Source organism: Lolium perenne, chromosome 7 (genome assembly GCF_019359855.2).
Source record: "Lolium perenne isolate Kyuss_39 chromosome 7, Kyuss_2.0, whole genome shotgun sequence".
Lineage (NCBI taxonomy): Eukaryota > Viridiplantae > Streptophyta > Magnoliopsida > Poales > Poaceae > Lolium > Lolium perenne.
Genome location: NC_067250.2, coordinates 330,652,476 through 330,672,861, shown reverse-complemented (window position 1 = coordinate 330,672,861; position 20,386 = coordinate 330,652,476). Strand labels below are relative to the sequence as shown.

The following is a 20,386-nucleotide window of genomic DNA, read 5'->3' as shown; positions in this document are numbered from 1 at the left end:
TAGAGACGCAAATGAATTGCAAAATACATACGTTTCTGAATATGTCAGATTCGTTGACTGAAACCTCTCCCATAAGCAAAGGAGTCCCACTTCCCCTAGGTTTCGCCCATATGGAATGTTTTGAATTGAGGTCTTATTCGAATCTTGGGCAAACCCTTAGGGATTCCACCTATATAATGAGGGGGAGAGGGAGGGGGCCGGCCACCACTTGAGCCGCACCACCCAAGGGCACCCAAGGGCACCCAAGGCCGGTGCCCCAAGTGCCCCCTCTCCCAAAACCCTAGCCACCCCTCCTCCCATTACTCCCGCGGTGCTTAGGCGAAGCCCTGCCGGAGATCTCCACCACCACTGTCACCACGCCGTCGTGCTGGCTGGATTCCGAGGAGGATCTACTACATCCGCTGCCCACTGGAATGGGGAGAAGGACGTCGTGATCAACACCGAACGTGTGACCGAGTACGGAGGTGCTCCCCGATTGTGGCACCGTCAAGATCTTCTACGCGCTTTTGCAAGTGGCAAGTGATCGACTACATCAACCACGAGATCTAATCTCGTTAACGCTTAGCGATCTTCAAGGGTATGATGATCTTCACCTCGTTGCTACCATCTACTAGATTAGATCTTGGCTTGTTATTCGTTCTTGCGGTAGGAAACTTTTTTTTTCTATGCTACGAATCCCTACACCTCTACCTCCGCTGGGTGCAGCAGCTCGAGGTGAAGATCGCTAAGCGTTACTCCCGCGGTGCTTAGGCGAAGCCCTGCCAGAGATTACTCCCGCGGTGCTTAGGCGAAGCCCTGCCGGAGATCTCCACCACCACCATCACCACGCCGTCGTGCTGGCTGGATTCCGAGGAGGATCTACTACATCCGCTGCCCACTGGAATGGGGAGAAGGACGTCGTGATCAACAACGAACGTGTGACCGAGTACGGAGGTGCTGCCCGATTGTGGCACCGTCAAGATCTTCTACGCGCTTTTGCAAGCGGCAAGTGATCGACTACATCAACCACGAGATCTAATCTCGTTAACGCTTAGCGATCTTCAAGGGTATGATGATCTTCACCTCGTTGCTACCATCTACTAGATTAGATCTTGGCTTGTTAATCGTTCTTGCGGTAGGAAACTTTTTGTTTTCTATGCTACGAATCCCTACACCTCTACCTCCGCCGGGTGCAGCAGCTCGATCACCTTGCCGTGCACGTGCGGCTGCCGCCGGTGCATGCCATTCTTGTCAGCGGTTGGATCCTCTTGTACATCCATTGTACATGCTCGTTCGGGGATAGATCAAATGCAAAGCCATCGATCTCACTTTTATCTCCTCTCCCGTGCTCACGTGCATCTCCCCGCCATCTCAGATCTCCTCCACCACTTGTGATGAGGTAAGCTTAATATTTGTTTGCTTTTGTTCAGGTTTTTCGGAATAATCATGATTTTGACAACTTACAAGATTGGGTAGGCCCCTGCTAAATATTGAAGAGTTGTATGTCCCAGGCATCGGTAATCCTTCTGCATACAAGGTATTTGAAAGAATGCCTATGCCAAGTTGATCATGCTAAAACGCTCTTCCATTATGGCGGCAATTTATGATGCGGTCATTGATATTATAGTGTGTAGTCTTCACATTCATATGGAATTTTTGTTTGTTTGTTATCCCCTTTTCCTTAGTGTTCTCAAATTTAATTTTTCAGTGCCACTATTTTATTTAAGTACGTCTATATATCTTTCACTAAATTGTTCTATTGGAAGTAGAACAGTTTCATTTGCATATCACAGAGACAACTATGGCTTAGAGCTGGGTGATGATCGTGGTACGCTCAGAGTCATGTGTGGCGTGTGTGGTTGTGTGCGTGAGCTGCGCGATGCCATAAGTGTTCATGGTATCTTTTGAAATATCGGCTCAAATGAACATCAATCCTATGGCACAGTCTCCTTTTCATGTGTGCTTCTTGAGGCTAGCGGTCAAGCTGCTTCCCCTCTCCTTAGATTAATGGCCCTTCAATGAGAAGTACGATGGCGGCGACAGCAACGACGTTGTCATCAATGAACGGATTTCTCTTTTAATGGCCAACGATGCAACATGCAAGGATCCTGCCTCTGGCCTTTATACGAATGATGGTCAATGTCTCCTTCAGTAACACCATTGAAAACACATGCATCATGAATGGTTTGTTCATGCAGATCCTGAGTAAAGCAAATGTATATGATATTTTCTTTGAGTAGGTGACTTAGGTTGACATGAAGGGATTGGTAATGGATCGGGCAAGATGTTCTGAGATCAAACGGTGAAGTAATATTGTATACTTCTGTACCATGTACTTTTCATATGTCTGTCGATGAACTTATAAGATCATCATTTACTTCATAATCACGAGAGTTGATTTAAGACTTTTTCAGTTGTCCAGATAAATGGAACAAAGAGTTCAATGTGTTGTTCTGATTTGTTCTGCTGTCGTCGTGGTGAACAGATAGATGCCATAGGATGGCTTGAGTTGGGGCCGAATGTGCGCTAGAGGATTCGGGGGAGCGTTTTCGGTTACACATGAGTGGAATCCAGGTGACTACCGGTATCTTTATTGGTGAACTTGGCCTTGGCCAGAGGTTGGAGAAGCACAGTAACAGCTCTCTGAGCCCGAAACAAGCTGCTAAACACCTCTCTCTCTATTCGCTCGTTATCAGGTACCCGCGCAAGGGTGTGCCCCCTCTCCTTATATAGGGGAGAGGGTGGCTTACAGGGCAAAAAACCCTAAGAGCATCTTTGACTAGACAAACTACTTTACACAGCTACTTTGTAAAGCTACTTTAGACCACCTGGCGCCGGTTAGGACTTTAATCAGGGGAAGATGACCTCTGCCAGTACCTTCGACGTTGTCTTCTTTTTTGACGCCAGGGCTTCGGTTAAAGCTGATCTGCTTAGCTCATCTTGTCGTTTAGCTCTTGGGGAATCTTTAACTGCCCGTTGCTGTGCTGTAAAGAGAAACATACCGGACCCCCGGTACCTTACCGTGGGTTCCGAAACCTTTGCCTTAGTGCTGAAACCTTCCGGATTCCTGCACTCCGGCTGTCGAGGGTACTCCTCGGCAATGCCCTCCGATTGGGGCTTAGGGTTGATGGAATCCTGCAAGCTGATACGAGACATCGGTTCACAGACAAGCGGGGAGAGCGATTTACCCAGGTTCGGGGCCATCGATGAGGTAAAACCCTTACGTCCTACTTGTCTGATCTTGATTATGATGATAATGGGTTTCAATGGGTGCCGAAAGGTTCGGCTGAGATCTCGTAGAGAGGCTAAGTGCTGCGGCAACCTAGCTCTATACTTCTGGTGGCTATAATTGCTAAGCTTGATTGTGTCCCTCGGCAGCCCCTCTCCTGGCCTTTATATTGGGGGCCAGGTCTCAAGAGGTCTAACCGAGTACGACTAGATTTACAGTAGTTCTAAATCCAAACTTTCCTTGTTCGGCTCCTTCCTTGTCTTGCCCGCCAAGGAACATTCTGGTGCGCCATCCAAGTGGCCCGCCTTGCCTTCAAGTACCTTCATGGGCCTCCAACTAGATTGTACAGGATAGGGCAATGTCGGTTACCCGAAGGGTAATGCCCACGTCAGTAGCCCCCGAGTGTCTAGCCGAAAATAGTTCGGGTAGAGACTGAAGCATGCCTCCTCTTAATGTTCTTCTCCTTGATTGTTTTTGTTCATCTTGAATCAGCATCATCTTCTTTTGCCGGGTGCGCGTCAGCGCTCCCGATGGGAGTAGCCCCCGAGTCTAGGTACGGATGCTTGCAATCCGTGCGTAGACTCAAGTTGTACCACTCGAACGTTTTGCTCTGCCGAAATTTTTCTGCAAGTCTTCATAGGTCATCCGATATATTTTCCGCACGCAAGGGATAACGAGTAACGTGCCCAACTTTTGCTAGTTAACTACCGATGGCAAAACAACATTACCCTACACAGAATCAAGTCCCCGGTGAAAGGATCGTATGCCGCACCTAGAGGGGGGGGTGAATAGGTGCTAACCAATTTTTAGTTCTTTTTCAATTTAGGCTTGACACAAAGGTAAATTCTCTAGATATGCAACTAAGTGAATTTACCTATATGACAAGATAAGCAACTAGCACGATATAGCAACACAATATAAGAGATAGAATAGGATAGAGGTAACCGAGAGTGGAGCACGCGATGACACGGAGATGATTCCCGTAGTTCCCTTCCTTTGCAAGAAGGTACGTCTACGTTTGGAGGAGTGTGGTTGCTACGAAAGCCAAACCAACAGCCACGAAGGCTTCACTCAGATCTCCTATGAGCAACGCCACAAAGTCCTAGCCCACTTCCACTAAGGGATTTCCTCGAGGCGGAAACCGGGCCTTTACAAGGTTCTTGGGGCACACATCCACAACTGAATTGGAGGCACCCAAATCTGTAACAATACAACAATCAACAACAACACATCAACACAAATCAACTAGGGAACCAAATAGGAACACTAGCATGAGATCCCTCAAACAAATGAGGGGGAAATGAAAAACGCTTCGGTGAGGATGTAGATCGGTGGCTTCTCCTTCGAATCTCCAAAGATCAAGAGCTTTGGTTGGGGGAGGAAGGAGATCTTGCAAATCTTGTGTTTCTTGAGGTGGCTCTAATGGTGGTGAAGCTTGGCAGATATTTCTTGCAATGATTGAGCAAAGGGGGAAGGAAGAAGAAGAGGGGTATAAATACCCCTCCCCAAAATCCAGTCGTTGAGCCTTCCGGGGGGCCGGATAATCCGGCCTAAGTTAGGGTCGGATAATCCGCCCCCCCCGGATAATCCGGCCTCCTGGTACAAAACCAGGAAAATGTCCGGGCAATTGTCCGGCCCCTATCCAGACAAACTTTTCTTCAGGTCCTTAGCCGTTTTCGAGGGCGCCGGATATTCTTGAAATGTCCGGCCCGGATAATCCGGCCCTGGGACAAAACCGGGACAATATCCGGGTAAATGTCCGCCCCTATACTGAGCTGCTTTTCCTCAAGTCCTTAGCCGAAATTCTGGGGGCCGGATATTTTGGAAATATCCGGCCTGATGAACTTTTTGCTGATTCTTTTTGACAGCACTGACCACATCCAACACACATACAAATGTATCTATATAATCCCTGTACCACTTAAACAACCATTAGTGTATCACATACATTGACATCAAACACTCAAAACATAATATGAGAGATGTTCTTTCAATCTCCCCCTTTTTGGTGTTTGATGACAATATACGGATTTGCAAGAGAATTACTATAGAGGCAAGCATGATGGCAAAAACAAAGAGGCACTCCCCCTACATGTGTGCATATAAGTAATTTGTATTTGAATACAAATACACAACACATAGGAGCGAGGTGCCTCAACACAAGAGGTATCCATCATGAGTTCTAACAAGAGACATATACAAATATGAAGTTGAGATAGGATGCAAGAAATCATACCCATGTGTAGATATAAGATACGGAGATATAGCATCACACATAATATAATAGCCTTGATCTCAACATATAGAAATCCGAAAACCATAACAATGTCTCACACCACATAGCACATAGTTTTAAACGGAACACAACCAAAGCAAATAGTTCAAATAAGAGGGAACACAAGCAATAAAGGAATGATAAACGCATATGCTTGTGCCCAAACCATGCAAATCCCCGAGAGAGTTCCTAATAGAACGCTTCTCCCCCTTTGGCATCGAGACGCCAAAAAGGGGAAAAGCGCGATGCTACTCGCCCCATGGGGATCACTCGGAGGCATCTTCATCATCGGACTCGTGCACCTCATCTTCTTCTTCTTCTTCTTCTTCTTCATCAGTGTCAGGTGCATCCGGAGAGCGGCGAGTGAGGCTGGACCTTTGAATGCAACTATCAAGATCACTCCACGGAACCTGTGCAGAATGCCACCCACTGTAACCTGGGTGGACTGGAGGCTGAGGAGGGGGTCCTTGCTCACCACTGAGCTTGTGCAGAATAACCGCATGAGTATGCTTAATCTCAGCACGCTCCCGGCTGGCCGCAAAGTTCTCCTTATGGATCTCAATGTTCATGCAAAGGATGTAACGCTGAAACCAACTGAGCCTGTTCACTTGTTTCTTCATAGCAGGGAGGTCAGGATGGCGAGCAGGAGCAAATCCACTAGAGCGAGCATCACCCATGAAGGAGTCAGGTGGAGGTACAGCAGAAGAGACAGGCTTAAGCTTGTAGGCCTTCTTGATAGTGTGCTTCATCAAAGGGTACCCGCTCAAGTCTTCACCACTCACGCCCGCAGTGTTGTTGATGAGGAGCTGGATGTAAGGCGCATAAGGTATAGTGGTGCGGGAGACCATGGCATCATGAATCTCCTGGAAGATGAAGTCCATGACATCAATAGTGTAGTTACGTTCCTCATTCTCATCACGAGCACACCGAAAGCTGAGGTACATGAGATCCACAAGAGTTCCCCGGATTGCATCATTGTTACCACCACTAGGAGCGATGGTGGACCGAAAGAACCTGAGTAACTGACCATAGATGGTAAGCAGCCCCTTGGTCTCTCCCACTTTTCCAGCAGATGTATAGAGATCAAACAGTGCATTCTTATCTGCCCTCTGAGGTCCATGGAGACGACGGCCTCCTTCTGCAGGAACTCCAAGAATAGCAGCAAAACAGTGCAAGGTGGCACTACAGTGAGTGGAGCCAGACATCCATTCCATAGTACGGTCCTCATCTTTCTTGATGGCTAACGTAGCAAAGAACTGCTTCACCAACTCTGGACTATAGTCACATTGAATCTTCATCAAATCCTTCAAGCCCATCCTACCAGTCACCCAGATGGCATCCTCAAAGTGATTGTTGACTGCCAGAACGTCCACATCGATAGCTTGCATGGGACGTACTTTCTTCATGGGCTCATAGATATCCTTATAGATGAACTCATGTTCCATGCACCAGCATTTTCTGCCCTCTGTCTCTTCATCCCTTGGGAGGTCTTCATACTAGTTCTTCATGCGGATAGCAGAATAAGAAACAGGGTCCATGGTCTTGTAGTTTTCCCTTGACGCCTTGTTCTTGTGCCTAGATGAGGTTGACTTGCGAGGAGCGTTGGACGCGAACTCATCACTTGACCGGTCAGCCCTTGGGCGTCTCCGAGCACCCCGAGAAGTACGACCTGTGAATAGCAAAGATGGATAGCAAAGAGAAGATACTGCTCATAAGTCATGTATGATACAGTAATGCACTCTAGAAACATACTATAAGCTGGTACAAGTCTAAAACAAGATAGATTGAATCAAAAACTGCAGTGGCGATGAAGCTCCAGGCCGGATAATCCGGTGCCCCAAGGGGGCGGATAATCCGGCCAAACCGGATAATCCGGTCCTCGCGGGGGCCGGATAATCCGGCCCTGCGAATCTAGCAGATTTTGCAATCAACAACTTGTCTTGGAACAGATCGGCCTTATAGCACGCAAGAGGAGTACACTACAAGCGATTTGGAACAACTAGACACCAAATCCACCAAGAAAATAGCACATACAAATCACAACACCTAGGGTTAGGGATTGTGAGTCATACCCGCATCCATTGCGAAAGCCGCTTGGAGGAGAAGGTAGCTAGGAGGGAGGAGCACCCGATCCACCCAAAAACTCCGGGAGGGAGTGGACGGGGCGACTCCGGTGAGGAGGAGAGGCTCCGGCGACCTTGAGAGGAGAGAGAGGAGAGAGAGGCGCGTGGGGGGTGGTGTGAACCGGTCCCCCCCCCCCCCCCCCCGCGGCCTCGTCCTCAGCCCTTTCAAGATCTGCCCAGGCCGGATAATCCGGCCCTACTTTAGGGCGGATAATCCGGCCGGGCCGGATTTTCCGGGTCGCCTAGGGGGCGGATTATCCGGTGTTCTGGAAAATTCCAGAACACCGTCAATCCCGCCTATCTTTAGTTGGTTATTTGCGGACCCATATGTGGTGCAATAAACTATCACCTCACATATAAGATGCATATTTACCAATAAGATGGGGCAACCTAGATCATCCGACCGAGAAACCTCAAACTCCAAGTTTTTACCAAACATGGCAAATGAGCAAGATGGAAATGGCTTATAGATGAGTGAAGGCTTAGGTTTAGAAGACACAAATTGTTAATGGTACATGATCACTCAAGTTTGCAAGATATAAGCAAATAAGGCCAAACTAGAGTGATTTCCCATAAGAACATGGAGATGTCAAATAAAAGGCGATAAGATCCAAATAACTCCAACTCTTCACAAAGAAGAGTGTGGTGGCCTAGGCCACCATATATGAGTATTGTGACATGGCACCGCGAAGATGTATCTTGGGTCCAAGCCACTACTCATCATTGAAGCTCACATATCAACATATGATATTAAGAGAATGATTTCTTAATGTTGGCATTATGGGGGGAGGGATAGCTCAATAATTTAAACCGCACTCCCCCTATTTCCATGCCCACATCTAAACCAAATAAAGTTTTGAGACACAGGTGTGTTTGCAAGATGGTCAAGCTATACTCCTTGAATCAATGATATTTAGCTCATTCCTCAAATAAGAGAATCTTGCTTCATCAAGAGGCTTCGTGAATATATCTGCAAGTTGATCTTTGGTAGGAACATAGATAAGCTCAATATCACCACGGGCAACATGATCCCTAATGAAATGATTCCGAATCTCAATATGCTTCGTTCTTGAATGTTGCACCGGATTATATGCAATCTTGATGGCACTTTCATTGTCACATAATAGAGGCACTTTGTCACAAATGACACCGTATTCCTTTAAAGTTTGCCTCATCCATAACAATTGAGTGCATCCACTTGCGGCGGCAACATATTCGGCTTCGGCGGTGGAGAGAGATATGCAATTTTGCTTCTTAGAAGACCAACACACCAAGGACCTACCAAGGAATTGGCAAGCCCCGGAAGTTGATTTCCTATCATCCTTGTCACCCGCCCAATCCGCATCGGTATATCCATTGAGAATAAAACTTGAGCCTTTGGGGTACCAAATACCATATCTTGGGGTATCAACCAAATATCGAAAGATTCTTTTGAGAGCCATCATGTGGCTCTCCTTAGGAGAAGCTTGATACCTTGCACACACACCAACACTCAACACTATGTCCGGTCTAGATGCACAAAGGTAAAGCAAGGATCCAATCATGGAGCGATATACCTTTTGATCCACCTCTTTACCATTGGGATCTAGTGCAAGATGACATTTGGTGACCATAGGAGTGGCCACACCCTTCATCTCGGTCATCTTGAACCTCTTGAGCATGTCTTGGAGATATTTTGCTTGATTGATGAAGGTTCCTTCCCTCAATTGCTTGATCTCAAAACCAAGGAAGAACTTCATCTCTCCCATCATAGACATCTCAAACCTATCGGTCATAAGCTTTGAGAATTCATCATTGAAAGCTTTGTTAGTCGAGCCAAATATAATATCATCAACATATAATTGGCAAACGAAAAGCTCCCCATTGACCCTCTTAGTAAAAAGAGTGGGGTCGATTAGCCCAACATCAAACCCACGGTCTACCAACAATTCCTTAAGGTGCTCGTACCAAGCTCTAGGAGCTTGTTTGAGACCATAAAGTGCTTTATCAAGCTTGTAGACATGGTTAGGAAAGTTGAGATCCTCGAACCCTGGGGGTTGCTTAACATAAACCTCTTCATGCAAAGGACCATTAAGAAAAGCACTTTTCACATCCATTTGTTGTAACTTAAAGTTATGATGCGATGCATAAGCAAGAAGGATACGAATGGACTCAAGGCGAGCCACGGGAGCATAGGTTTCCCCAAAGTCAATTCCCTCAACTTGAGAAAACCCTTGTGTAACATCCCAAATTTCAAATAAAAGAAGAAGAACATTTTCAAGTATCCAAAATTTAGAACCAACAAAAACTTTTACTTTGCATATAGTACCCTGCATAGGACTTGTGCATTTTGAGTGATATGCCATGATGATTGTTACCTTGTGTTTGTGATGAACTCCCAAAACCCTAGAGTGATCAAGTGATCATCATAAACCAAATTCACCAAAAAGAGAAGGAAATCAAATCTATTATATACTAAAAGCACAATACGTGGTTCTGAAATAGAGGCGCCACGTTAAACCACATCATTCTAATTATTTTATCAGTTAGATCTAAAATTTACGGCTAGGATTTCACGGTTTTACGTAACATGTACATGCCAATATTATTTTAGACGTATAAACCTGTCACGATTGGTGGACCCATATTGTTATTTGTTATTTGGTAGGAAAAGAAAAAATGATTTGGTATCTTATCTTATGTATGGACTACTTCAGATCTAATTAAAACTGCCACGTCTGTTAACAAAACAAAAAAACGTGTACTACGGTAATTGCAAGAAAACTGGCTGGAACGTGTGGCCATAACTTAGTTGTATGCCTCCATTGGATCAAAAGAAAAGAATCTTCGTCTATTTTAAAAAAAGATTTAAAAAACGTATATGCATCAAAATAAAAGAAGCTTCATCCGTTTAAAAAAGAGATTTGGACTATAACACGTGAGAAGCATACCGACCCAACCATGTTATGAATGGCATCAGCTCCATGGACACAAAAGAAAAAAAAAATCATGGCATCTTAAAATAATAAGAAAACTGTCATATATTGCAGTCTACCCATCCTATGGAATATGTCTTAGATGTGTCTAAAATTAGATATATCATGACATTATTTAGCATATTAATTATGGTTTTTTCTTGGTAGGCAAAAAATACATGTGGGTAACGGTATTTCCCATAAATACCGTCTAAATGTCGACCAAAAACCGTCTAAATGTCGACCAAAATTTCTCAAACAAATTTACTATTTTTTCAAAATTTTATAAAAAAACTTGAGAAAAATATTTGAATACCGGAAAATTTCGTTCGGTACCCATAAATACCGTCTAAATATCGACCAAAAACCGTCTAAATGTCGACCAAAATTTCTCAAACAAATTTACTATTTTGTCAAAATTTTATAAAAAATTTGAGAAAATTATTTGAATACCGGAAAATTCCGTTCGGTACCCATAAATACCGTCTAAATGTCGACCGAAAACCGTCTAAATGTCGACCAAAATTTCTCAAAAAAATTTACTATTTTTTCAAAATTTTATAAAAAAAAACTTGAGAAAATTATTTGAATACCGGAAAATTTCGTTCGGTATTATTTGTTTTCGATGGTAACCAGTAAAAATAGTTTCCGCCAAAATATCAAAATACCAGCTCGAAAAAATCATGATCTAGATATATCTAAAATTAGATAAATCTAAAACATGTTTCTGGGACGGAGGAAATACACCTCTTCTTATTTTCACAACACGGTTGATTTTCTCAATCTACTTCCGTCGTGCCATCTCTATCTCTAGTACTTAAAAAGAACGAATGTGTTCCCCCTTCTCCCCCAGTTTGGTCGTCCTTTCGTCCGTCCGTCGGATCTTTTACTATTTTGCCCTCCCACTAATTAACATACTACTGCACATTGCCATGGAAGACGCTCTGTTTGTCCCTCCACCCACGAGCTCCCCCTCCCCCACCCCACCCCACCCCCCAATCTCGTTCGTGGCGGCGCGCGAAGGAAAGCAAGCAGCGGCGAGCAAGCAGGAGCGGCGGCGGCGGGCAAGCAGCAGGGGCCTCGACGATAATTTGGTAGTTATACCATCTCCTTCTCCTGTCTAGCCGTCCCCGTCCACACCGCCTCCCCCAGATCCACATCCTTGGGCCGCAACTGCGGCCTCCTCCGTCCACACCGCCTCACCTCCTACTCAGCGAGGGCCAGAGGCTAGCATGGAAAACGGTCGACCACGAACGTCGATGTGCTTCCCCTCATCTCTATCTTTCCCTACAGTCTGCCTCCTTAGCCGGCGACGGCCATGGACTAGGGACGGCGTCGGGAGGGAGCGCCGAGCACATGAGGCGGGTGAACCAAGGCGGGCGATTATTCTCTTTTTCTCTCAGTCATTGCTGATTCCACTCTCCTTCCCCGATCTGTTTCTCTTTAACTGCAGCACGAGTTGCCAGGATCCTGTGGCCCGGCCAGCTAAATGCTAAACACTACGCAGCAGGACATCGCGTATGATCCTCTTCTATTTTCCAATTAGCCATTTGGACATTCTTTTATGCGACGCAAAAGCCTCAAATATTCCTGCTGATGTATGGCAATACAACTTGCTTAGTAATCTTCGTGAAGTAGGTCTTTGCAATATGATTAGGACGAGATCAACTCAGTTGTGTTGCGCTGTCCAGCATGAGTCAAAGTATGCATAGTTTACCTTTTATCTTCTTAGGTCCAATTATTTCCTTTGACATGAACAATTTTTTTCGGTTTGCCAACTGGTTGTGTTACGGTTGTTTCCATTCTTATGGTAGTATAGGTTGATCCAGAGTTTTTTTCTTCTTCCAGTTCAGTTTTGTCTCGGTGCACCACGGGAGTCGTTTGAGAGTTGTGTACTGTCCAATTGCTGTTCTTTTCTCATGTTTATTCTAATCAGTTCGTGGAGGCCAGATGAAACATACATGTGAGCAAAGCAAATAACCATGTCCACCACCCCATCGATTCCTATTCCTAAATACATGATATTTCACTAATTAAATGGAGAACATTTGTATTGTTGTGGTTTAATATCTGTTATGGCATCATCAAGTCTGAGAGATGCATCCATAAGAGTATGTTGTATATAACTGTTGTTGGGTGCGTCAATAAAATGTACCCAGTCTGTGACTAATTTCCTACAGCTCCAATTGGTTATTTATTCTTTTTTTAGCAAACAAGTAGAACCTTCAACAGGATTCTGATTTTTTTTTCTTGAGATATCAGATGCTATGGTTGACATTGACAGTGTTTTTCTGCTGGAGAACTTGGTGCAGGATAAATAACATAACCATTAGAACCTCAGGATTTGAGGTGATGTTTTGTTTTCCAGTTTCTTATGGAGCCATATATAAAATGTATGCCTATCCTATTGTAGTATATAACGATGTGTTCGAACCATAATTCCAATCTTATTTGATGCCTCACCAAAAATATTTTAGGGGTATCGGCAGTATGCCAGTGCATGACAAGAAAGATGCCTCTCCCTCGTACTCTATCATCTCCAGTCCTCCACAAACTGCTTCAATACCCACTGAAAGCTTCATTGGTTATTTCTGTTAATATCCAATTCTTCATCTCTTCACAAGATTCAGTCCTCTAATTATAGAACTTTTTTTCCATGCCAGATCATAAATGTCATAGTTTAAATTTTAGTTATATTAATGTAAGTTGTCGTCCTTTCAAGCTAACGAGCTGTTGCTTATGGGACAAATCCTTGTTCATTAACTGAAAATGATATCCATGAATTGACTCAGTTATTTCATGAGTTTGGTCCTAATGACCAGTGTTCTATCATCATACGGCCAAGTCCAATTTTTTCATTGTTGGAATAATACAGTAGGCTAAGCTTTTCCTCGTGTATATTTCCCTCAGCACTATTTCTATATATGTGACCAGCCTCTTCCAATGCTCTTTTTTTTTTTGCCAAATGTAGGCTAACCCTTTGCTTGCTTTTATGAAATATCTCTGATTTCCTGTAATTCGTTCATCAGGTGCAGCCTGCAGAGCCAGATTTTCAACTATTGTTAATGGTGCTCGAGCGTTGTATAGGCCAGTTGCCATCACTGCTCCCTCTGCTGCGCATATTCAAAGAGCAGAAACTATTATCAAGTACTCATTCTCACCTGTTGTTGATCAAAATGAATATTGCAGTGAGTTGGCTGCAGCGCTAATCAGCACACCATTGTAACTGCTTGTGTCTCTGGATTCCATATTCTGTGTTAATATAAAAAATAAATGGCCGTCCCTTGACTTTTGCTCATGCTTCGCTACTGCTTTCAGGTAAAAGCTTGTGTCATATAACTGATAATCTGCTTGCCCTGTTGTGGTGTCTATTGAATGCTGGTTTAAGGTAAATGCACCATCCTTACAGATTGACATTGATAAACTGCTTGCTGATAATCTCAATTAAACTATCTCCAATGCTAACACACTTACAAGCGAGAGGCTTTTGTTGTGGCCCTTAGCCGCTTACTAATCTCAATTAAACTATCTCCAATGCTAACACACTTGGTTCTGATTTCTTTGATAACATCCATACGATGAATTGATATATAAAAAATGTTCCAATAACATCAATGTGATCTGATATAGTGGTGCTTCTTTAAATTCAGAGTGAAGAAGGTTTATTTTCAATGCGAAGCCACAGACTAAGCAACTTGGTCATGCGCATCAAGAATCGCGAGTGCTGGGGAAACTGGTGAAAATTTTACAGTTGATAGCTGTAGACAATACATAGTTATAGTGAATATTTCTCAGCAGAATATGCAGTCTAAACGATGTCATTTTGGCATTTTTTCAGTTCTCTTTTCTTTATGTATGAACAATCTACATGACTTTTTAAACAACTATTTGAGTTAATTCATATCTATGTTTCGAACCAGGATGTTCAGTGAAGTGGTTCTAAATCATGATGTCCATTGTTGTCCTCTGTATAGTTGCTTGAGCTACTGCAAAATTTTAGTCAGGTTAGTTGTTCTTGCTCCTTTTAAATCCATATCATAGGTAAGACCATGTCCTTCAAGGTATGTACTATTGTGTCGACGCTTATAATACAATTGAACGGATTGATTAGAGTAAGTGAGAATTTTTTGGTTATATATAATAGCAACAAATCAGTTTTCTGCCAAATTAATTAAAATTCTAATTGAAAATCATGTGGTATTATGCTTGTAGAGGGAGAAAGAGAAGAAAGTTGTTGTGGATACAAATAACAATGCTCAAGGAGACATGCCGGTAAGAAGAGGTTGACGAGTTGAAGACAAGCAACAAGAGCAAAGCCTGGTGATTAAAACAGTGTGTCGTAATACATGTAATGAGTTTTTCATGTTATGCATTGCATTAAACTATGTTGTGGAAGCATTGCCATCTTAACCTTCAAGAGCCTCTTATATCAAGAAAATTAAATTCCTAAAATTGAATATTTTCAAATTCGTATGAAACTCGGTGATCACATGGGCAGGTGAGCACGCGTTTATTGCACGACACGTGTCTAACATCGTTAGTTTGCCGTTTGTATCTGAGATGGGAACGCAGCGTGTGGTCTAAAAAGTAAAGCAATACCTATGGCTCCTTTATCCTTCTCAATTGATGAAGCTCTCTCTGTCTCTCATCCTTGCTGGTCCACTGCGTCCCATCTTACCCGTCGACGGTGCGAGGCTGCAGATGAGCGACGTGGACGATGGCCTTGGTGGAGGTGTTCGCCGGCATACTAGGCGTCTCCCACCGAGGGGGGAGCACGGGGGTCACTGCGTCCATCCTGGCCCGCGACAGAGAATGGATTGGAGGGTGCAAGGAGGTGGTCCATCCCTGAAGCCGGCCTCCGCGCAGCCTGTCGATCCCCTCTCCCCTCGCTGATGGGGCGGCGGGGGAGCTGGCGCTGGCGCTGGAATTGGAGGTCGACATCCGGAGCGGGCGCAGGCGGCGGTGCGGGGCAGGGGAGCGGCGCGGGGGAGGAGGAGGCGGGCGGCGTGGGGGAGGAGCAGGTGGTGGGATCTGAGGAGGAGCATGGCGCGCGGTTTAGTAGGGCGAGGTTGGTGGCGAGGCGAGCGGATGAGGGAGCACGGCGACCTGGAGGTGGAGGCGGGGGCGGAACAGGAGGGTGCGCGGTGAGGTCGGCCTGGTCGGCGGTGTCGATGTGGCTGGGCTGGGTGGGTGTTGGCTATTGGGCGACGCGCCGGTGCGGGTCGCAAAATCCTGTCGTTAGGACCATGTGTCGCCGTCCCTGCACAAGATAAGATCCAACGGTGGTGGACCAAATTCAACGGTGATGAACGCGTGCTTACGTACCCATCTAATCACCAAATCCACTCTCTTTTCATATTATACCCTGATCAGTATGGATTTTAATATTATTTATATGGATGGAGCCATGCATTTTTCAGTTCAACACTAAGCAGCTTCCTATGTATCTTAGCTATGCCATGATAAGAGGAAGCTTCACCTCTCATGTGTTATTTCAGGAAAAAAAGATAGCACATGAGTCAGGCGCCGTTTCATCTCATACCATATAGAATTGTGTTGTAGACACATTTTTAAAATCAGTTTAAATGTATTGTTGCCCCGTGGCAACGCACGGGCATTTGTACTAGTTCAAATAATAATTATTGCCTTCCATCCATGCCCACACTTTGTGCATATCTTTTGAATAACAACAAAGTATATTTTATCTCACATGCTCTAAAAAATATGATTGTAACACATGTAGATGTGAGTGAGTTGTAGATTTACAAACTAATAAACAACTCTCATTTCGTAACAAAAGATCATTAGTGAATTTCACCAAGTATATATCACATCAACCTTGGCCATAACAAGATCTTTCTTCAGCAAATATGTCAATAAAACAAATTTACTGAATATTGATAATTTAATTGGGGTTTTTAGAAATAAATATATGCATGATCAATTTAAACTTAGGACCATCATATATGGCAAACGTGAGAGTTCTAGCACAGCGGCGCGGCATGATCTAGGGCGCTCCTTTAAATCTGCATGGTGGTGCTTTTCAACACAAAAAAATGAAGTTGTCACCCCTCCCACATGAAAAATACCCTTTCAGCTTACATTCTCCATCACACCACGGGGTAAATGCTTAAACGCTCAGTCCTTCAAATATCTCAAACTTTAATACCATCGCCTTACTAACAGGTAAAAGGATATACGAATGTGCCAATTTCTAAACTGACATGTATTTTTGCAGTTAGGTAAATAAATAAGAGGAAAAAATTATTTTAACTTAAATAATATGAAGCTGACATGCATAATATTGTCTATGCAACAAGTGATGCCCTCGCATTGCGAGGGCCACCTTGCTAGTATTAGAAAAAACCCTAAAAACCCTAACATATGGTTTATACTATTTCTTGTAAATTTGATCCTAGATCCATTTGATCTTCACCAATAGTGGTGTTATGTTATTAAGGAGTAATTACAACTTTGAGAATCAAAGATTTATCTTTCAAATCAATTTCAAATGTGAAAATAGGATCACATATGATAATGGTCATTTCTGACTTTTATAGTCTGGTCCCTACTTTGAGCCTCTCTATTTTAAAATTTCTAAACTAAACAAATCCAAATCTTTGCATGTCATCCAAGTACACAACAAGAGGAACAACTTTTGTCAAGGGCACCATACCAAATTCTTTTTGGATCAAGAAATATGAGCCAGCAAAGTGGAGACTTTTTATCAAGAACAAGATCACCACAAATTCAAAATTGACCAAATCAGACCACTCCTTGACCACTACTTGCCCTAGCCATGACAAGAGGACACCCCTACACCAAGCCCATGCCAAGAAACCGCCAGGAGAGGGCAGCCATGGCGTGGACATGGCCATGCCGGCCACGTCGCACCTCGACACCTCCCCCTCTCTTTCCCTCCACGTTCGGCCTCATCACCATGTCCAGGAGATCGCCAAGGATCCCAGAAGATCGCCAGTACAAGCCCTGGATCGCGAGGATGACGACACGCCCCAGACGACGCGCGCCCACGACGTCCCTGGCGCGCCGCGAGCGGCATGGTGACGTCGTCGTGCACGGACACGCGCGGCACCGCCACGCGGCGTTCGCAGTACACCGCCGTACCCCGACCAAGCCCGCGCGCCGTGGTACTCCTCTCGCCACGCGGAGCTCGCCGGACATGCTGACGCCATGCCTTGGCGACCACGGCCGCCGGAGAGGACGAACGCGCCCGCCACGGCCGCGACAGTACACTCGCCCGCCCGACCACCGTACGCCGCCATTAACCACGCCATTGACGCTCCAAGGACCGCGGTGACGCGGTGAACACGACCCCGTCACTGCCTAGCTCCCTAGACCCCCGGAGAAGCCGCGCCCTGGTCGACCTCGCCGCAGCACCCCGGCCACCCTCGCGCCTATAAAAGGAGGCCTCGCCTCGACCATCTCTTCACACCACCACCCTCCCCTCTTCTTCCTCGACCTCCCCAGCACCTCGCCATGATCGATTAGCCACTGCCGCCGCCCAATCGACGCCTCACTACCGCGGAAGCCCGGCAGCAATCGCCGGAGAAGGAGGCCGCCCCTGACAACGCCGCTGCTACAGGCTGCCCCGCCGTCGTCTACACCTTCATCACGCACACTGCCAACCCTAGCTGGAGCCACGGTGAGCTCGCCGACCCCCTACCCCCGCCGTGCCGTGGCCAGTTCTCGTCGGAGACGACGACGAACGTGCGCCGTTGATCTGTGTTCTAATCCAACGCGCCAGATTAAAACATACCGTTTCGGTGACGCTGAGTCACTGACGCGCGGACCCCACCCTGTCAGCGCGCCGCGCGTCTGTGGACCGTGGTTGCGCTGAACTGGGTTGGTTTGGGCCGTTTTCAAATCTTTGGGCCCAGGTAGCTTTCCCGCGTAGCCCAGTAATTCAAATTCGATTTTTCCAAATCCATTTAATTTCAATACCAGTTCCAACTTTGAAAATCCATAGAATCTGTTTGGCTTGGCCAAATTTAACAAACTTTATATTGTTAGAAAGCTATGGAAAAGTTCTACAATTTGCCACTGGTCTCACCTTGAGATCTGTTGTAAAATTAATGTGACAAAAAGATCAAGCCAGAGACTTTTGCACATTCAATTAATTTTTAAAAATCAACCAAAATAGATATTAAGTTAATTCCAACTCCTATAGCTCACATTTCACTTCCACTAATTGTTTCTGCAAGAAAATGGTGTGGTCACTTTGCATGATCATGCCCTAGTTTAATTAATGGACAATATGGCTAGTTTAGTAAGTGATATTGTCCAAAACTATTATATAAATCTTATGAAGTATTTTTACTTCATTTAAATCTTTGTCTCAAATGAATTCATGTGATGTTTGGACCCCTGGTCCCAACTCTCTTATATGAATTACTTGAGATTTAAATCAAATGTAGTGTTATTTAAATAGTATGAGGTGGTCTACCTCATTTAAATCATTTTCTCCAATAATGATGATGAATGTTTGACTTAGGTCAATATGAATTCATGCATGATTATGGGTGAGAATTTAAATCTTAAGAAGATATCAATGAGAGGAAACAAATCCTCAAGCATCATATGAAAGTTAATTGTCACACATGAATGAGAGGAATTTTTTTTCCTCAAGTCATCCCACCAATGCACCTACTTATTTTATGTGTGTGCTTAGTATAGTTGGTGTGAAGTAATGATGTGTTTAGTATAGCCTTTGAGCTTGTTTGGTGATTATACTTTGTATTCCAAATTTAGACGCTAGCACCGGAGATTATCAAGAGGAAGGAGAATTCTACCCTGAAGAAGAAGGAGAAAACCTAGAGAACTGTAGGATAACGTTGCATAGAAAACAAAAATTTTCCTACCGCGAACACGAAATCTAAGCCAAGATGCAATCTAGAAGACGGTAGCAACGAGGGGATTATCGAGTCTTACCCTTGAAGAGATTCCAAAGCCTACAAGAGGAGGCTCTTGTTGCTGCGGTAGATGTTCACTTGCCGCTTGCAAAAGCGCGTAGAAGATCTTGATCACGATCGGTTCCGGCGCCACGAACGGGCAGCACCTCCGTACTCGGTCACACGTTCGGTTGTTGATGAAGACGACGTCCACCTCCCCGTTCCAGCGGGCAGCGGAAGTAGTAGCTCCTCTTGAATCCGACAGCACGACGGCGTGGTGTCGGTGGCGGTGGAGAAGTCCGGCGGAGCTTCGCTAAGCTACGCGGGAGATATGGAGGAGAGGGGGGCGGCTAGGGTTTGGGAGGGGGTGGCCGGCCACTCAAGGGGGGCGGCCAGCTTGTGGTCTTGGGGTGGCCGGCCCCCTCCCCTTGGCCCCTCATTATATAGGTGGATTCCCAAGAGTTGGTCTCCAAGTCTTCGAATAAGACCCGAACCAAAAACCTCCCATAAAAAGGGGAAACCTAGCCCAACTAGGACTCCCACCAAAGGTGGGATTTCCACCTCCCATATGGGGGGGTGGCCGGCCCCCTAAGGGGGAGTCCACTTGGGACTCCTCCCCCACTAGGGTTGGCCGGCCATGGAGGTGGAGTCCCATGTGGACTCCACCTTCCTTGGTGGTTTCTTCCGGACTTTTCTAGAACCTTCCATAGAACCTTCCGTGACATTTTAATTCACATAAAATGACATCCTATATATGAATCTTATTCTCCGGACCATTCCGGAACTCCTCGTGATGTCCGGGATCTCATCCGGGACTCCGAACAAATATTCGAACTCCATTCCATATTCAATTTCTACCATTTCAACATCCAACTTTAAGTGTGTCACCCTACGGTTCGTGAACTATGCGGACATGG

General features: G+C 45.2%; 1 long non-coding RNA gene across 5 annotated transcripts; it reads left to right on the top strand.

Moving 5' to 3' along the window:
- Window positions 1-11,548: 11,548 nt before the first annotated feature.
- On the top strand, window positions 11,549-14,998 carry LOC127313954 (uncharacterized). 5 transcript variants are annotated; one of them, XR_011748131.1, is made up of 5 exons: window positions 11,549-11,654; window positions 13,590-13,707; window positions 13,879-13,948; window positions 14,211-14,564; window positions 14,773-14,998. It is a non-coding gene; the product is annotated as an uncharacterized lncRNA (long non-coding RNA). The 5 variants fall into 5 exon arrangements; XR_007859271.2 differs by having other exon boundaries at window positions 13,590-13,782; XR_007859270.2 differs by having other exon boundaries at window positions 11,555-13,782; window positions 14,211-14,296; window positions 14,481-14,564.
- The last annotated feature ends 5,388 nt before the right edge of the window (window positions 14,999-20,386 follow it).